Here is a 16,075-nt window from a genome sequence, read left to right on the forward strand (position 1 = left end):
TTATCTTCCACCCTGGTACAAATCCACTTAAGGGATTTTTTTTTTTTTTAAAGAAAAAAATTACGAACAAAATAAAACAACCCACCCTTGTTTCTTTCTCCTTCCCACTCAGGTTTAACAATCCACTAACGAATAGGAACCAAATCCTTTTGTAAGCGTGTCTCTCTCTTCTTTCTTTTCTCTCGGTTGGTTACAATTTCAAAATCTCCAAGTCTCCAAGCTGCCCCGATGGAGCAGAGAGTCACGGCAAAAAGAGGTCTTCATCCGAGCACTCACCCCCTCAGCCAATCCCCCAGGCAAACCAATCCCGCCTCCCACACCTCCACCACACACACACTCACACACACACACACACACACGCCACCCACAGAAATACAAAAAGTCTGTGCCACGCTCCGAGCACCGGGGGCTCAAATATGTTCTGGCGGCTGCTGCTTCTCTGCAGTAATCACCCTTCTGTCCATATCCACCGAAAGGAAGGCGCGGGGGAGGAAAGTAAAAAGCAGGAGGGGGAAGAAAAGCTTGTTCTGTGGAAGGGAACAACGCAGAAGGGAAAGGCCCAAATCTCTGGCACTTCCAAAACGGCGCGGGGGCTTCGGACGGGCAACGAGCAGGCTCCCTTCCCCCTCGTGGTCCCTCAGCTTGATCTGGGAGGACGCCTCGTCTCTCGGTTCGCTTTCCTTCCCTTATTTCTCTCGGTCTTCTCGGCGTGCCGTGGGGAGCCGCGGTAACAGAGCACACATCCTCCCAGCTCCTCTTTCCAGCAGAGACTGAGAGTGCCTGAGAGCTGAGCTAATGCAGGCTGGCTCAGCCTCCCTCACTCCTCCTCCTCCTCCCCCCCTCTGTTTGTTGGTGTCTGCCTCAGTCATTGAATCCCAGCCAAGAATGTGACCAACTCCCCAGGCCGGGCTCTTCCAGGAACAGCGCCCGCCTCCCCCCGGCCGCGCCGCGCCGAGCCGAGCCGCGCCGCGCCGCGCCGAGCTGCTGCTGGTGGCGGCGGTGCTGCTTGCTGCTGCACGGGCAGGCGCGCGGCGCGGCGCCGGGGCGGGAGGGAGGGAGAGTAAACTCCTGGGTTCACAGACCGCCGCGCCGCAAAGGAGGGGCGGTAGGGCGACGGCTTTTCCCTCTCACCGCTTTCTTTCCGGCCAGCGGTAAAAAAAAAAAGGAACGAGCGAAAACGCGTCTGCCTCACCTCGCACGCGCACGACAAAAAACCCACCCTGTCACAAAACCTGCTTGCGACGCCTAAGTTCAACTTTGAGCACGCGCCCCTCTCTACAAGCAGAAATCGCACGCGTACAAACACGGGTTTTGGCCCAAAACGGCGCCCCCCCACTCCCGACAGCGCGCCCGCGGGCGCACAACGCGGGCAGCCGCGCACTGAGCGCACAGCGTTCCCCGCTCCCGCCACGCGGGTGTGCGGGAGGCGGTGAGCTCCCCGAGCCCCCACCGGGGCGGTACCGCGGGGGCCGGGGGGGGCGGCGGGGAGAAAAGCCCCGTTCGTCGCGGAGGCGGGCGGGCCGGTCCCTCTGCTCCGGCGGGGACGGCGACCGCAGCGCCTCGCGCGGCGCCGGGGGCGAGCGCCCTCTGCCGGGCGAGGCGGGCCCCGCCGCTGCACCCCGGCCCCGCGGGGTCTGCCGCGACTGCGGGTCCGAGCGGGAGCCGGGGGCTCTCCCGTCCCTCTTCCCCTCACATTTCAAAGCAAAAAAAAAAAAACAAAAACCCAAAACAACCCCTTGGCTTCTCTCCCGTTCTCCCTGGGCTGCGTAACGAGATTTCTAAAAAAATACTTCAACCAGCGCAAAGTACAAACACAAGAAACGAGCTTCCAAGGTTACGCCCGTTATCGCAGATTCACAGAATCATCTCCGACCTCTGTCGATTGCGCGTGCCAAAAAAAAAAGGCCGTGGAGCAGTTTGACACCGATACAATCGTTAAAACATCATTTGCAACGCAACGGTGACTTTAAGCACTATTCACAGGACAGGATCTTGCTCTGCTGCGTGACGCAGAGATGGAGCATTCGGAGAGCCTCCTTTGAAAGGACTTGCCGCCACAGTGTAAAAGCAGAAAAACCAGGACAGAAGCGGAGGAACAAACAGATAAATATCCAAACGCTGTTTAAAAGAACAAGCAGGAAACAAGACGGTTGTAATTACTCGGGATCAGTGCAGTGGGGCAGGGAGCACAGCAAGCGCTCGTGGCTTATTTCTATCGGTATATTCTGAAATCCCATTCAGAGTAAAGGAAAGAGGTGTCACCGAGTTGCAAAAGAGCTTTCATCTTACAACTAAATCAGCATTTCTCCAATAATAAAATCCAAGTTCATATTTTTCACATATTCAACTTAGGCATCAAGCCTTAAAGTATTAAAGGGGAGTTGGGAGAAGGCAAGAACCAAATACCTTGGTCCAAGTCTTCATGCGCTGAGAGAAGACACTCAGAGAATCTTTACCAAACTGCGTTACTACAGAAAGCCACTGGTGGCAGAAGTACCCTTTAAGTTTCTCTTTATACAAAGCATCGAACACGGATTTACTGACCCACAAGTGGACATTTTTAAGATACTACCACAATACCGAGGCGCACAGACATGCTCTGACACTCTAGGCCATACGGGCCTTGATGCCTGATGCTAAAGAGGTTACCACACTAAGAGAAAGCAGGGCTACGAATATTCTTCACTGAGTAACGGGTATCTAAAAGGTTTTAGTTAACAACAACTTAAAATAATATCCTTCAGAAACTGTGTGAGGCACCTTTTGATAGCATGGAGGACACCTGTGAGGTTTCATCCGTTCTACCATTTCCAAACCAAAGGTGTGCTTTAGCAGGAGGAAAACCCTTCCCTCCGCTCAGCCTCATCTCAGGAAAGTCCTGACTATAACACAGGCAAAGTGCCAGACACACGATAAAGCCCATTAGGGATGTGGCCGTTGAACTGTCTGTCATCGACAGTACTCAGCCACGATGGTGAACAGCAGCAGAATAATTCCCGAGGTGGATTTAGTCCAGGTTCAGTCATGATTTTTTTTTTAGCTCATGAAAATATAAGCAGCCAGATATACTCAAACATCACGTATGGAGTTCCTGATTTTTTTTAAAGAAAAAAAATTAATGCTGCAGGGAGTTTGGATAGCAGTGGAGAAGCTGCTTGACTCTGGAAGCTGGATTTTTGCACCCCGTCTCCGCTACCCCTTAGAAAGAAAGGACAGGAGTAACTGCAGTTCATTTTAAAAGAGGCGCCATCTTCCCTTCCAAAGGACTCTTTTATGCAAGTAAATCACTGGATCATGCAACAGATTGTTTATGGGTGGAATTCATAAACGGAATTCCTGAAGCAGAGGGGACTACCAAAAAGACAGGAAGGATGGTCTTGTGGTTAAGACAGAAAACTCAGGACATCTGGGGTGTATTCCCAGATCTCCCACAGACTTCCTGTTGCCTTGGGCAAGATGTTTAGTCTCTCTGTGCCTCAGTTTCTGTATCTGCAATATCCAGACGGTGACCGAGTGGCAGCTTCTGAACCTAAATTCGTGACGGGACAGAAACCAATTTTCAACTCGTGCACTAACAATACAGTAAAGCTTCCATTTCTTTCTATCCCACAGTCTCTGCAGAATTAAACAGCAGCAGAGCGGGAGAAGGGGGAGCGACGAGAGCTGTCATTTGGGATTAAGGTGGCAGTGGCTTCTGAAGCCTCTGCCTCGACGATGATGGACTGTGAGCACTGCGCATCTTAAAATCACAGTCATCTTTCCCCCAGTAACTGTTTGTCTTGCTGCAGTTCCAAAGCCCTTTAGCTGGAGAAGGGAGAGGGGAAAAATATCTCCGAGGAAGGGCCCTAACACCACAGTGTTTTTCTCACTCTCTCCCTCTTCTCCTCCCCCTCTCCATTGGCTTCAAGGCCAGCAGCTCCTGGAACACAAACACTCTTGTAAACTTCTGAACCACGCAGCCCTATGGTGGGTGGGTGTTTGCTCCCTGCCTGCCAGCTCCAATCCACCCACAGATTCCAAAGGCCCAGAACAAAAAGCAGACTCCATTTTCCATATTTAACAGGCAATTTGTTTCCCTCCCCATCGCCTTCATTTGCAGAACTCGGTGCCTCTCACAAGTATCGTGTCCCACCTTTTACACATTCCCCAAGTGGAGGGTATCATGTTTATGCATATGTTTATACAGGCATATGAAAAGTATATTCCAAATGAATTCACCCCAGTCTCCCTCTGGTTTTAGATGCCTGCTTAGTCAGGAGGAACTGAGGATTATCAAGGGCTGTGCTGCATGTTGCAGCTATTTAACAAAACATTTGGGAAGGGCCTGTTGTGAAGATTGTGAAGAAGAAAAGTAAGTGAAAAATAAAAGCACGGGTGCAAATGTGACACATCAAAGTTCCCGCTGTAGCTCATGTTAGGCAGTGAATTCTTTATAGCAGTGAACATCTAATTTCTCCATGTTTGCACCGTACATGTTCATTTCTAATTGCGACATTCTGGAACTGAAGTAAGACAATTTCTACATGACCAGGACATTTCTTTCCCTCCTTTCCTTTAGAGACCATCTGCTGAATGTCATCATTTTCATTGATCATCTCCCTTACAGCGAAATTGGGAGTGCCAAACTATCCAAAACCTGCAGAACAAGGTTTCAAACTCTCTGATGCAAAAGACGTATCTGACAGTCAGGCAGTCTTTTTCAATCAAATATTTCAATTTCTCATCAACACACAGATTCCACTTACAGAAAATTATTTCACAAATGTGTACCAACTTCTTATCTTTTTGGCTAAAACAAATGTTGAAATGTTAATTTTAAAGAGGCCACATTTTTTTTGTACCTATTTCTCTTAGATATGTACCCAAAAAAGTGAGTTTTAAAACACCTAAAAAGCTCCAAGATAAAAACATTTCATGAATCAGTCATATTTAAGATGAACCAAACAAATAATTTCACTGCCTGAGAAGGTCTACAATGGATTCATGTCAACAAATATTCCCTTTTCTTCATTAGTGGAAAAATCAACTATTTACCAACACCTTTCAGGCCCAAGAGCTCAGTGAGGTGTTTGGGACTTCTTTGGTATTTACCACCTATCAAGTCCTACCATTTTGTAGGTGAGCTCTGGGAGGCTGCACAGCCTTGAAAATCTACCCCCTGTACTACACTTCATACAGACTGTTTACAGGTTTGATTTACATACTAATCTCTCATTTATAAGGTTATTTCAGGCTTTTACTGTGCTCCAAGTAGTGGCAGGATCTATTCTGGGAGCAGTAAAAACAAAATTGGTAATTATGAGGCTGTAAGTGGGGAGGTGGTATATAGATGGATATTAAGCGTTCTGAAATTGCTGAGTTACGTGAGTTGGCAGTTGGTGAAGATTTCTTGAGATAACCTTGGATAACAGGATAGGTGGGAGGTCACTCTAGCAGGGAATTCCACCCTCAAAAAAGCACATGGGAAGCAGAGCCAGAAGTGAATCTGGGTTCTTCTGGCATTCCCAGGGCACCCTCTGTGACTCTTACTGCACTGTTCTGGCTATAGGGAATATCAGTCGTCACGATTTGGATCAATAAACTAATGAGCTCAGGGTTTAGTGATCATTTTCTCTTCATAAAGTGTTCAGCATTTAGAAAGTTACTAGCAGATAAAACAGGAGAACAGCAGTGCATTTCACTTACTGTCTCTAGCCTGATTCAAACAGCAGTGGAAACAAGTGGAATTTTTTCACTTGCCTGATGGCACAGAACAATATGCACTTCATTTTGCTATCCTACTCTCCAGCCCTTTCTACCACTGAAAGGCTGAAGAAACAGACACCACCTCATTTACTGAACTTAATCCTTTCTCTTTTTTAATATCATAACATTGGCCTTATGCAATAAAGATCAGACCTAAGCTTTTGCCGTTAAGCACCCACACAATGGTCTTGATTTTTGGTTAGGACATGCAACCAAATCTCTCAGTGATTCCTTAAAGGTATGATTTGTACTGTATGTCTAAGAAAACAGTGCTACAAGATAGCAAGAGTCAAAAAAATCTAGGCTCTGCCATTCATTCATTTGAGCCAACTTTTGATGTTGTAGTACGACCATTTTAAAAGGATAATCCAATGCATCGAGCAAGACCGCAATCACGCAGCATCTCTACCTTCAGTTGCCCAGTAGCTTGAAAGTCTTGTAGGGTCCCAATCACGAGAAGTCTGAGAAAGCAAGTCCAGAGTGAGGACAGAAAAGCAGAGCTTCCCCTTCATAGGTTATCCCCACTCCAGCCATGCTATGTGCTTTCAGCAAAAATACCCAAGTTGTATATTTTGAACAACAAAGGAGCTACAGGGCTGACCTCTACCTCCTGGAAGGTACAGCCAGCTTGGTTGTGCCATATACAATCTTCTAAAGTTTCAGAGAAAAAAAATCAGTGACAGAATTGGGAATGCTGGAAACATACTCTGAGGCACATGCACAAAGCAGGCATACATAATACAGAAGAGATCTTATCTTCTTTCCTTTTAGCGTCCGTGACCTGGGCACAGATGATAAAGCAATGTCTCTCTAGAATGCTGCTTCTCTCCAGGGTCTTGCCTCTCCTTTCTCTGCAAAACATATTGGTTTAATATCTGATCTTTTCAGTGATGGCAGCTAGCTATACTTTATTTTATGGGTTTGGTTCAGCTAACGGATTATGTTTTACCACATTCATAGCAGCTTCTGCCACCACTATAGAAGAGAATCCCATGGATTCAGGAGTCATCGCTATTTTCTTTAACCCGATTCACAACTCTCAGTTCCTCTCCAGCTCAGCTCCAGAGCCTATCTCCTTCTGTATCTTTTACTTCTTTCTAAAGTACAGAACCTCTTGATCAATATACATCTCATATTCCTCTCCATTCCTGATCCTCAGAGGATAATCATCTAGGGTAAGGTTCGGCCTTTAAGCTCAAGTTACAGCAACTGATGCTTTTTGTTCCAGAAGTCCCTAGTACTGGCCAGGATAGCTGCTGTCATGCTAACACGTTTCAGCAGGCTATTCAGGGGGAGGAAAAAAAAAAAGCTGACTCTAGTGGACTTAAGAACTAGCTTGAAGAGTTTGACTAACAGGCATACATCCATGATTAATATTATGTAATGAACAGATGACCTATTTACAACATGACTTGCTCTCACACCTAAGATTCACATTTGAATTGCAAGAAATCATCAGCCATCTTAGGAAATATAGGAGGTGAGGGGTTGTTAAAAGCACATGAAAGGGCTCTCCATCTTTTAGAATTTCTTTGTCCCAAGCTGCCTGGTATGTTGCTCAGGGCTGCCCCTCCCACCCACACCCTCTGTACCTACATGCCCCAGTGGACACTGCCAAACACCTCATCAAAAAAAAAACCCCAAACCAAAACAGAAAAGACATGCTTGCTACTGCCAATAAAAAAAATTAATTTACTGGAAAAAGTGAGAGTCAGAGAGGGGAATACAAGCTGCAGGTCTTGGGATTCCCAAAGGACCTGACAGAATAGTCCTGATAGGTGACGAGGGCTCCACAGACTTTTTGTCATTTATAGTCACACAGACTCTTGCATTTCTCAGCTCATCCAGCAATAAGCAAACAAGGCATAACATACACATCCAACAGAGGAAAGGATAAGAATACCAAGGCAAAGCCTCATCCCTGTAAAAAGAGCAACTGAACTGTTGCTATCCACCCTCAGCACTTCCTCCTAGGATGGTTCTGACACAGGCTGTTACCAAATGGTCACTATCACTGTTCTACGGAAGAAAATCAACAAATTTAAGACAATGTTAAACCTAAGATTTAAGCGAAGTATCTCCCCTAGTTCAGGACTTACAGCTGTCTAGTGTATCCCAAAACAATCAGTATCAGAGGAAACGAGCGTGCCAACCTTGCACTACAGGAGTTACTGATTAGCAGAACCTCAGCTTTGAGCTTCACCAAAACAAAATGGGTTAACTCCCCTCCCTTGCCCTCCCACAGGCACTCTATCATGCAGAGAAGCTGTGGGAATACTGATTTGATCTGCTGCAGCTGCTGTGGTGAGTAAAAGGGCAACAGAGCTGGGCTCTACAACTAGCGTGTATCAACTTGCATGATGGTACGATTAATACTGCCTCATTTCCATTTCACCTGAAATCCATGTGCAACATTAAGGCCAAACATTCCCCTCCTCAGGAACCTCTCACAGACTCTGGGGAATTTACCTAATTTTTCTGTAATCTCTTTCATCTTTGAGACAATTTCTCATCATCACACTATCCATAGTTTTGTAAATAATATTGATATGCTTAGGTGCATCTTTGTTAGAAAGTCTCTGTAAGACCTTATTATCTGCTAGTTGGGTTATCACTAAGGCTTCTGATTCTATTGTCTTTTCTCATCTTCTTTGGTATGTGCTTTAAAACAGCGTAAGATCCAAAATCACGGTGGAGAACAAGCCCCATGGTCTCCTTGAAATTTATGATATCTGCCCCTGGTTGTAAAGTGATCCTCCATCTGCTGGTGTGACATATGAACCTGCAACTTATTTTAAAGGCCTGTGTCTCCTATAAATAACACACAGAGCACTAGGCATTCTATGGAGATAAGTGGTTGCATCATCATTTCAGTAACTCAGAACGTGCTGTCCTAAAAATCTGGAATTTCCACTCCTTTCTCACAAATTCTTATGGATTCATCTCATATTTATTTTATTTATGGGCTTTCTGAATGAACATGTGATTAAAGCATAGGCACACCTCATTAGCATAATGAGATTTTCCCTACAAGCATGTAATGAAAAAGACACAAATTCATACCATCACTTTACAGATGTGGAACTGAGGAACAGCGAGGATGTACAATGGGCTGAAGGCCACCCTGCAGATCTTTAGCAGAATCCATATCTTTTACCAAGTTAAAATCAACTGCTTTAACTCACTATTTTTTTCTAACAAAACTCCACTAAAATTCCTAGATCTATTCCCAAATGAAATTTATATGACACGAAAGATACAAGATTTGGGGGTTTGATTATCATTTTTGTCCACAAGACCTCTTTCATACTCCAGTGGGCAAGACAGGCTGTTTTTTGAATTGGACACCTTCAGTCTGGTAGAATAAGGTAATGAAAATCCTCCGCAAGACTGGTATTCACAGAAGCATCTGTGACTTAACATAGCCCCATTCTCTTTTTCAGGAAAAGACACAACAGTTTAGGTTCTAGACAGCTTAAACTGTTAGACTAGTTTTTATGTTTCAAGTTTCTTCAATTTTTAATTAGCTATTTCAGAAAAGAGGAGTACAAAAGCAAGCAACAAGAGATGTGAAGGCAGCAGGTTCTCAATATCACTACCCCCACGTCACAGCAGAGGGACATTTCAGCAGCCTACCCCCTTCTAGCTGCACAGAGCAGAAAGGCAACTGTAATGTTTCAGCATGGGCACTGCTCAAATGAGCTTACACTACAAACTTCCAGTGAGTTTCACTTCTGTTTCCAACAGCCCTATACTTTCAATATTCCTTAAGTCTGTATGCATTTCACTTGTCTTGTATGGCCCTCTGACAAAAAAATGGTCTCTGGAAGAATTAGGATTTAAGATTATTTCAAACAAACGATGAACTCATATTCATAAGCTTCTATACTGTTCATAGGTATAGCGTTATTAAAAAAAAAGTAATAAACAGTGACTGAGAGAGGAAGGATTTCAGGAAAGGCTGGCCTGCCTTAGATTCCCCTTTTTTTCATCTCCACCCTTTCAAAAACTTGTACTACATTTCTTTTCTGCATGTGGCAGGCCTGAGAATGGTACTCTCTCTCCCTTCTTCCTACTATCCATCATGTAATCCAAAACCCATCTTGAAGCAATGATCGTGCCTGTATTGTGCACGCTGCTGCATTACCACTAGGGCCCAAGATCCACCAGCTAACACGCCAGCTGGCACCTTTCCCTCCCCTCTGCTTTCTTTCCCTGAGCAGGAGAAACCATTCATTGCCTTCTGGGGCTAGCACTGGACCCACACTGTTCCTAGTAATGAATGCAACCTGTTCTAACGAATGTGAAGCTTATTTGTGAGTGTGGAGCTGCACTCAATTGCCTGACATTTCGTGTTTCTCACCATAAATCTGGGTAACACTTTATTTTAATTACCGGGACATTTTCTAACTTTTATTGTTTCTGGCAAACACAGGCAAAATGAGCTCATTCATTATATAAGGTATGTGAGCTATTTCTTCAGGGGAAATTGTGTTCTATATTATCCTTGCCATCCAACAAGATGCCATTCACCTCTCTTCTAGATGTCATTAAGTATCACACAGACTGAGAATAATTAACTAATCTTTTCCTGAATGACTGAGATCTTAGAAGATGATATATCCATTCATCCATCCATCCAGTGATCCATTCATCTTTCTGCATTTCTAACACACCCAGTAACGTAAGTAACTAAGGGGCAATACATCTCATGGCTTTTTCACATCTCCACTCCAAAATGGGTACCGACACCACCTTGAGAGGATGCAAAGGAAATTCCAAACTGCAAATTTCAGACCCTGATTTGATTTCTCCAAGATAATTTTGATCTACATGTGTTACAAAGACCAATACAAGGAACAGCAGGCTGACAAAACTGTTGAGCACTGCAATCCTCATGAAGATACTGTCTATCGAGGACTAGTGCAGTCAGGGCCCTGAAGAGAACCAAAGGATTTTACAAATCCCTTGAAGCTTTAATGTAAAAATCCCTTGATATTCCCTCTGCCCAGCAAAGTTCTATAACATCACTTAAATGAACAGTACTATAGACTGGGGAGCGTGAACTCTTCTAGCTCTCCAAGGTCAAATAGGCAGACCTGCAGAAAATCACACTCAGCATCTCCGGGCCTTACTTGTCCCACAGCAATCAGTACCAAATTTCAAAGGGAGTCCAAACAAAGATTAAGTTTAGACTCTCTATCTGCATAATGATAACTTAGGGCCAAGAAGCAGTAGGCGCTGAACACTGCAGGCAATATAACCTCTCACTTGTAAAACCAGGCCATAACTTTTCAATTAGTGAATTCAGACTGGACTGGAGAAATTGTAACTCAGGCCACATCTTTTGACAATTGTTTAAGCTTCAGAAATTGACTCCTGCTCTTGGACTGTGGAGCGATGCCTCTCCCCTTGTCTGTGCATTACCTCCCCTCCTCAGACTGTACCTTCCTTGTTCATCCTGCTGAGACTGAGATGATGGAATTGGCCATTTGCCTAGGTGGAGGGGGAAGGAAAAAAAAAGTTACTGTAACGGAATGGCTTTCTGACTTTTCTGAATACAGTAAGTGAAAATCCCATGCAGATAGCGCATAGTGTGTTTAATGACTCACGCTCCGCATTTTCACCAGGGAAAAATTTCAGGCCTGCACTCAGTTAAAAGATGGAAATTTTTATAAAACTTCCATTGTGGTATGTTACCATCTGTTCAGAAATTAACAAAAACAAAAACTAAGTAAGTAAATCGGTTGATTTTCTTTCTTTCTTTTTCTTGTAGAAAGAGCTTTCTGTTTTATAGATAAGACATGAATCTCTATGGGGAGGATGTGAGCATATACAATGCAGTACAAAAAAAAAAAAAAAGACTTCCATCTAAATGCTTGCTGGCTTTGGGCAAATTTAAGTCCTGAAAAGTAAACTGTTCTATACACTATAGCCATTTTCTCATACAATGATCAGTAGTGTTTTGTATAAGTCAGGGAGTGAGAGAATTTTGTGTCTGCAAGCATTAGCATGTGGTCAGCCAGAAAAAACCCTCCAATTTGAACAGCCTCCAAGGTCTTCTGATGACAAGACTTTACTGAAAAAGTGTTCTCTCTTGGGAACCAAGCCACTGAGGATTTGGATAAAATGTGTATCATAACACAAAATTTCAAGTTTTGTTTGGAGGAAAAAAAAGAAAAAAAAAGAGAAATGGCAGTCAGCAAATTTTGCCCCTTTCCTTTCTCCTTCACCCCTCCTAATGCTTCATAAAAACACGTAACTTTTTCCGCCTGTTTTTAAGCAAGAACATATATTTCTTTTCAGAGTTGAATTCTTGGAACTCATACCATTTTCATTTAGCTATTTTTACCCGCCCTGCTCCTTCCTGTATCCATGGAGTTTCATCAAAACATTGAATTCCAGTCTCTAATGACATAACCTTCCCCTTTCCTTCCTGTTCTCATGTCGCCTCTCATTTTCTCACCAACTCCATAGCCGTCTCTCATTTTTAGACTTTTTCTACTCTAGGCCTCTTATTTTCTTTATGTACTTTGCAGCAGCACTGGCCTCTTCTCTCCAGTGGGGAATATTAAGAAGTCGCAAAATTCTGCATATGCAAGCGAACAAAAAAAAAAACCCCACCAACTGCCGCAGTTAAGGAGAACACCTTCTCTTCTTCCCTACTCCAGGGAAAAGTCTGACTTCAAAGACCCAGTTTTGTCTTACATCAGCATCAAACTGGAATGAATTGACTATAAGCACTCTGTGAGAGCCTTATCTGCCATGTTAAGTATAAATCAGCTATAGGACAGCTATAGTGAAACGAATAGAATGATTGTCATGTGAAGCTGAGGCAAAGGGACTGTGACATCTAACACTTTCACTGACTATTCAACAATTAAACGTAAGATAAAAGTGCTATTCAATGTACGTCTGAAGTTACTTAATGGATTAGCACTAGCAAAATACACGTCACAGTCTGGCCCTATGAGATCCTTCCATGTGGGTATTACGCTTTGCTACAGCTGTACATTTCTGCAAGACAGAGGGTTCCTATGGTGTGTGAGTGTTCAGGGTAAAGGTAGGAACAGCAATCTGGCATAAACATTCCTTGCCTTAGAAAAAAATTGAACTACAAATGGAATTCATTTGCTGATTTGCAGGAACAATGAAGTCAAGCAACAAAACTTAGCAAACTGTATTAAAAAGTATCCTCACAAGTATTTTTGCAGGAGACAGAGGTGTTTATGAACCAAAAAAAGAGGTGTAGAACTTACAATTGCTCTAGGGCAAATTTTAACTGGTTTCCCTGCCTTATTAGATTTCTCATTCATAAAAAATTGCTAGCTGACTTAGCAGGCACTGCACCACATGGGATTTTAGGTGCTTCTAACCATCTGTATGTATTTTTTTTCCCATTTGTCTAACTAATTTTCCATTTTCAATTAATTTGGCTTAATTTTATCTCTTTGTCTGTATAATTAGAGTTGTCTGGAACATCAAGACAAGCCTTTATGTCAGCAGGAGTATGGATAGCATTTTTGCTCAGAAGCAAAGAACACAAGCTCTAGGCTATCACAAACTCCATTGCCATTCTCAGCTGGCAATACTAGAGAAAGTTCTTGATTCTATAAATCATGTTTGATCCTGACACTTTTTCCTAATCTGGATCCTGTAAGTTCAGAGTCCTTCCAAAAGGTGTCAACTGAAGTTTCCAGTCAGATTTGCTCTCAGAACACAACATACTCAGATTCAGAGCAACAGCACTAAGTTAATGAATTTAAGCTCTACACTGATAATCTGCCAGGAATCGAAAGCCTATATATAAAATTGAATCCTGCAATGTGTCAGGTGCCCAAAATTTCCATCAAATTCAATGGCTGAGCCATTGAATGGGATTCAAGGATTAGAACATTAACTTGTACAGAGTTACACCTATCCGTAACTTCCCTATGGGAATGCAGTGCAGGAAGATTACAGGACTAAGTCAGCAATTTCTCGGTCCTGCAGTGTTATCTCTTGGTGCCCAGCTAAGTCTTTTATCAACAGAAAACAGTTGGGAAGCTTTATAAAAAAGTTATGATCCTGCAAGATTCAGAATAATTTTTGCATGATAAGCTGAGAAATTAGGTTTGAAGTCTTTCCTTGTTTAAGCCTAAAAAGAAAAGCTTAGGAAGATGCAGAAACTCCAAGATTAGTCTTCTTACACCCAGAAAATTAAGTCTGTTTGGATCAATGCAGATGATTTTGTGCTGGCCTACAGAAGCTTCATGGGGAGCACATCCAGATTAAAGAAAGCATGCAGAACAGATATATGATACGGATTTATATTGCCTTTCGTTTTGTGTTCATGCCTAAACGAGCTCAATGTCTAACAATATCAATAATAATGCTTTCTTTGAAATGTTCAGTCTTACCCACACTGGAGTTGTGTATGTCCAGGATTCACCTCCAGTTTATCTACATGTAATCTTTTTCATGCCTCCCTTCCCTACTTACTACACTTAAATCACCGACATTTTTATCAGTTGCAAACAATTAAAGACACGTGGCATGATGGATTTAAAATTCAGAATTGAATCTCTGATTCTTCCCCAAGTTGGCAAGGCCATTTTCAGCAAGTAAATTCTCCCTTCCGTCTGCCATAAAGTGGAAATGAATGAGAGGACTTCCTTTCTCACAGCTATACATGGGGCCATATAAAGAGCTGTCTATTACAAGAGGAAACAGTCTACCGGATCATGTTTAGCACTAGAAATAAGAGGACAGCTTTGTCGTGACCTACAAAGATTACACAAGTTTTTACGCCATGTTTTTATTCCTTCTCAAACCCATCATCAAAGGAGCTACCAATTTAAACTGTCTCTGAAGAGCGAGTCTTCTCACTCAGCAGCAAAAACAATGAGGTCCTTAGATGGGCTGGCTAGAAAAACTCAACAAGTTCACAAGGATACTTTGCCATTTTGCACGTTACCCAACAGTTTTCCTTATATAATTGATTAATAAAGTCCCTGAAATTCCCCTGGAGATATGCCAGGACACAGATCCTGTTCTCATTTTATTTTAGTTCTAGGAAAAGCAAGCAGGAAAAAATGGCTTCTAAAAAGTTTCAGCTATTATTGCTGATACTTTGTTCCCACAGACATCTATCAATAACTGAGTAACTAGAAGGTCTGATTGCCTTGTTTTCAGAGGTGGGCGATGAGTTGAGTTTGTTTGCACTGGTTTCAGTCTCCTGGGCGAACAGCTGTCCAGACTTTTGAAAAAGGATTTTGCTGCTACACAGTTCAAGCAAATAGGAATATGCACTGTTTGTGCAATTTCAAAATCTTATTTGAAAGCACTTCATATGCACTACAAACACTTACTTATACCTTCACGTTTCCCTTCCTTTCCAGTGCTATGCACTGCAGTGCGCTAGAATGCTGACTTCCAAAGGCATTTGAAGTGCCCATGAATCTGTCTAAACAAATACATGGGCAGATAATCTAAAACAGAGCATTCCCATCTGTTGAATCTCTCCAAAGGTGACATTTGGTAATGACCATCACCTCCTAAAGCGCAGACTGTACCTCCAACTGAAGACAGTGCCAAGCATATTCTAATTTTCATTTGCAATATTTAACTTGGAAAGGCTCGGTGACAACTGCAGAGTAGAAGTTAACAGCCAGTTAGAATCGCTATTAGCATGCCAGAAGGGGGCAGGGAGGGAAATAAGACCAAATTAGCTGTGCTTTGTGAGCAAGGGAGGTCATCTCTGAAAAAATAACATGATCCCAGTGGGATAAACAGTACAGGAGATAAATCAGTAACCAGGCCAATCATGAAATACAGCAAATATTTCACAGAGTAATGGAAGGGGAGCCAAGGAGCAAAACTGTATTGACTGGTTAGCTGCAACATACTCCGAGGGACTGTATAGCCTCTAGAAACACGACACTGGCACAGGGCTGGTGGTCAGCTAGCTCCAAGGGACTGCTAAACTGAACACAAATCAGCCAATGAAAGATAGTTCACACAAAGTTACGCTTTGTATTTGTGTTGTCAGTGGCTGAGCTCTAAGACCTCTGCACCTCAGCAGAGGAGGTTGTGTAGCTGATGCTCTATGAAGTTGACCATTATCTTGTAAAGTTGAATTTTGTGCTCACTAAACCCATGCTAATTGTATTTACTAACACTTGTTCACAGGCACTGGATTTGGTCTAACAAGTTATGCTATTTGAAAAAGCACAAAGATCTGCCTCAGATGTTCTCAACAATGGGCTCTGTTACCTAGTGCTCACAGGTATCACTCACTAGAGATCTAAAGTGCAGAAAGAAATCTAGAAGGTCAATATAATCAGTAAGA

The 16,075-nt window shown here is 43.2% G+C and overlaps 1 protein-coding gene across 3 annotated transcripts in view; it reads right to left on the reverse strand.

The window, feature by feature from the left end:
• SKI (SKI proto-oncogene) overlaps window positions 1-16,075 on the reverse strand; it is a 141,965-nt gene that overhangs the window by 119,234 nt on the left and 6,656 nt on the right. Inside the window, exon 1 of one of the 3 annotated variants that reach the window (XM_064470104.1) lies at window positions 86-1,010. The exons of the other annotated variants lie outside the window; for them this stretch is intronic. The gene's annotated coding sequence lies outside the window, so the exon portion shown is untranslated. Of the gene's footprint in view, window positions 1-85; window positions 1,011-16,075 lie in introns of those variants that run through there. 3 annotated transcript variants of the gene reach the window in all.

Source organism: Phalacrocorax carbo, chromosome 20 (assembly GCF_963921805.1).
Source record: "Phalacrocorax carbo chromosome 20, bPhaCar2.1, whole genome shotgun sequence".
In the NCBI taxonomy this organism is placed as follows: Eukaryota; Metazoa; Chordata; class Aves; order Suliformes; family Phalacrocoracidae; genus Phalacrocorax; species Phalacrocorax carbo.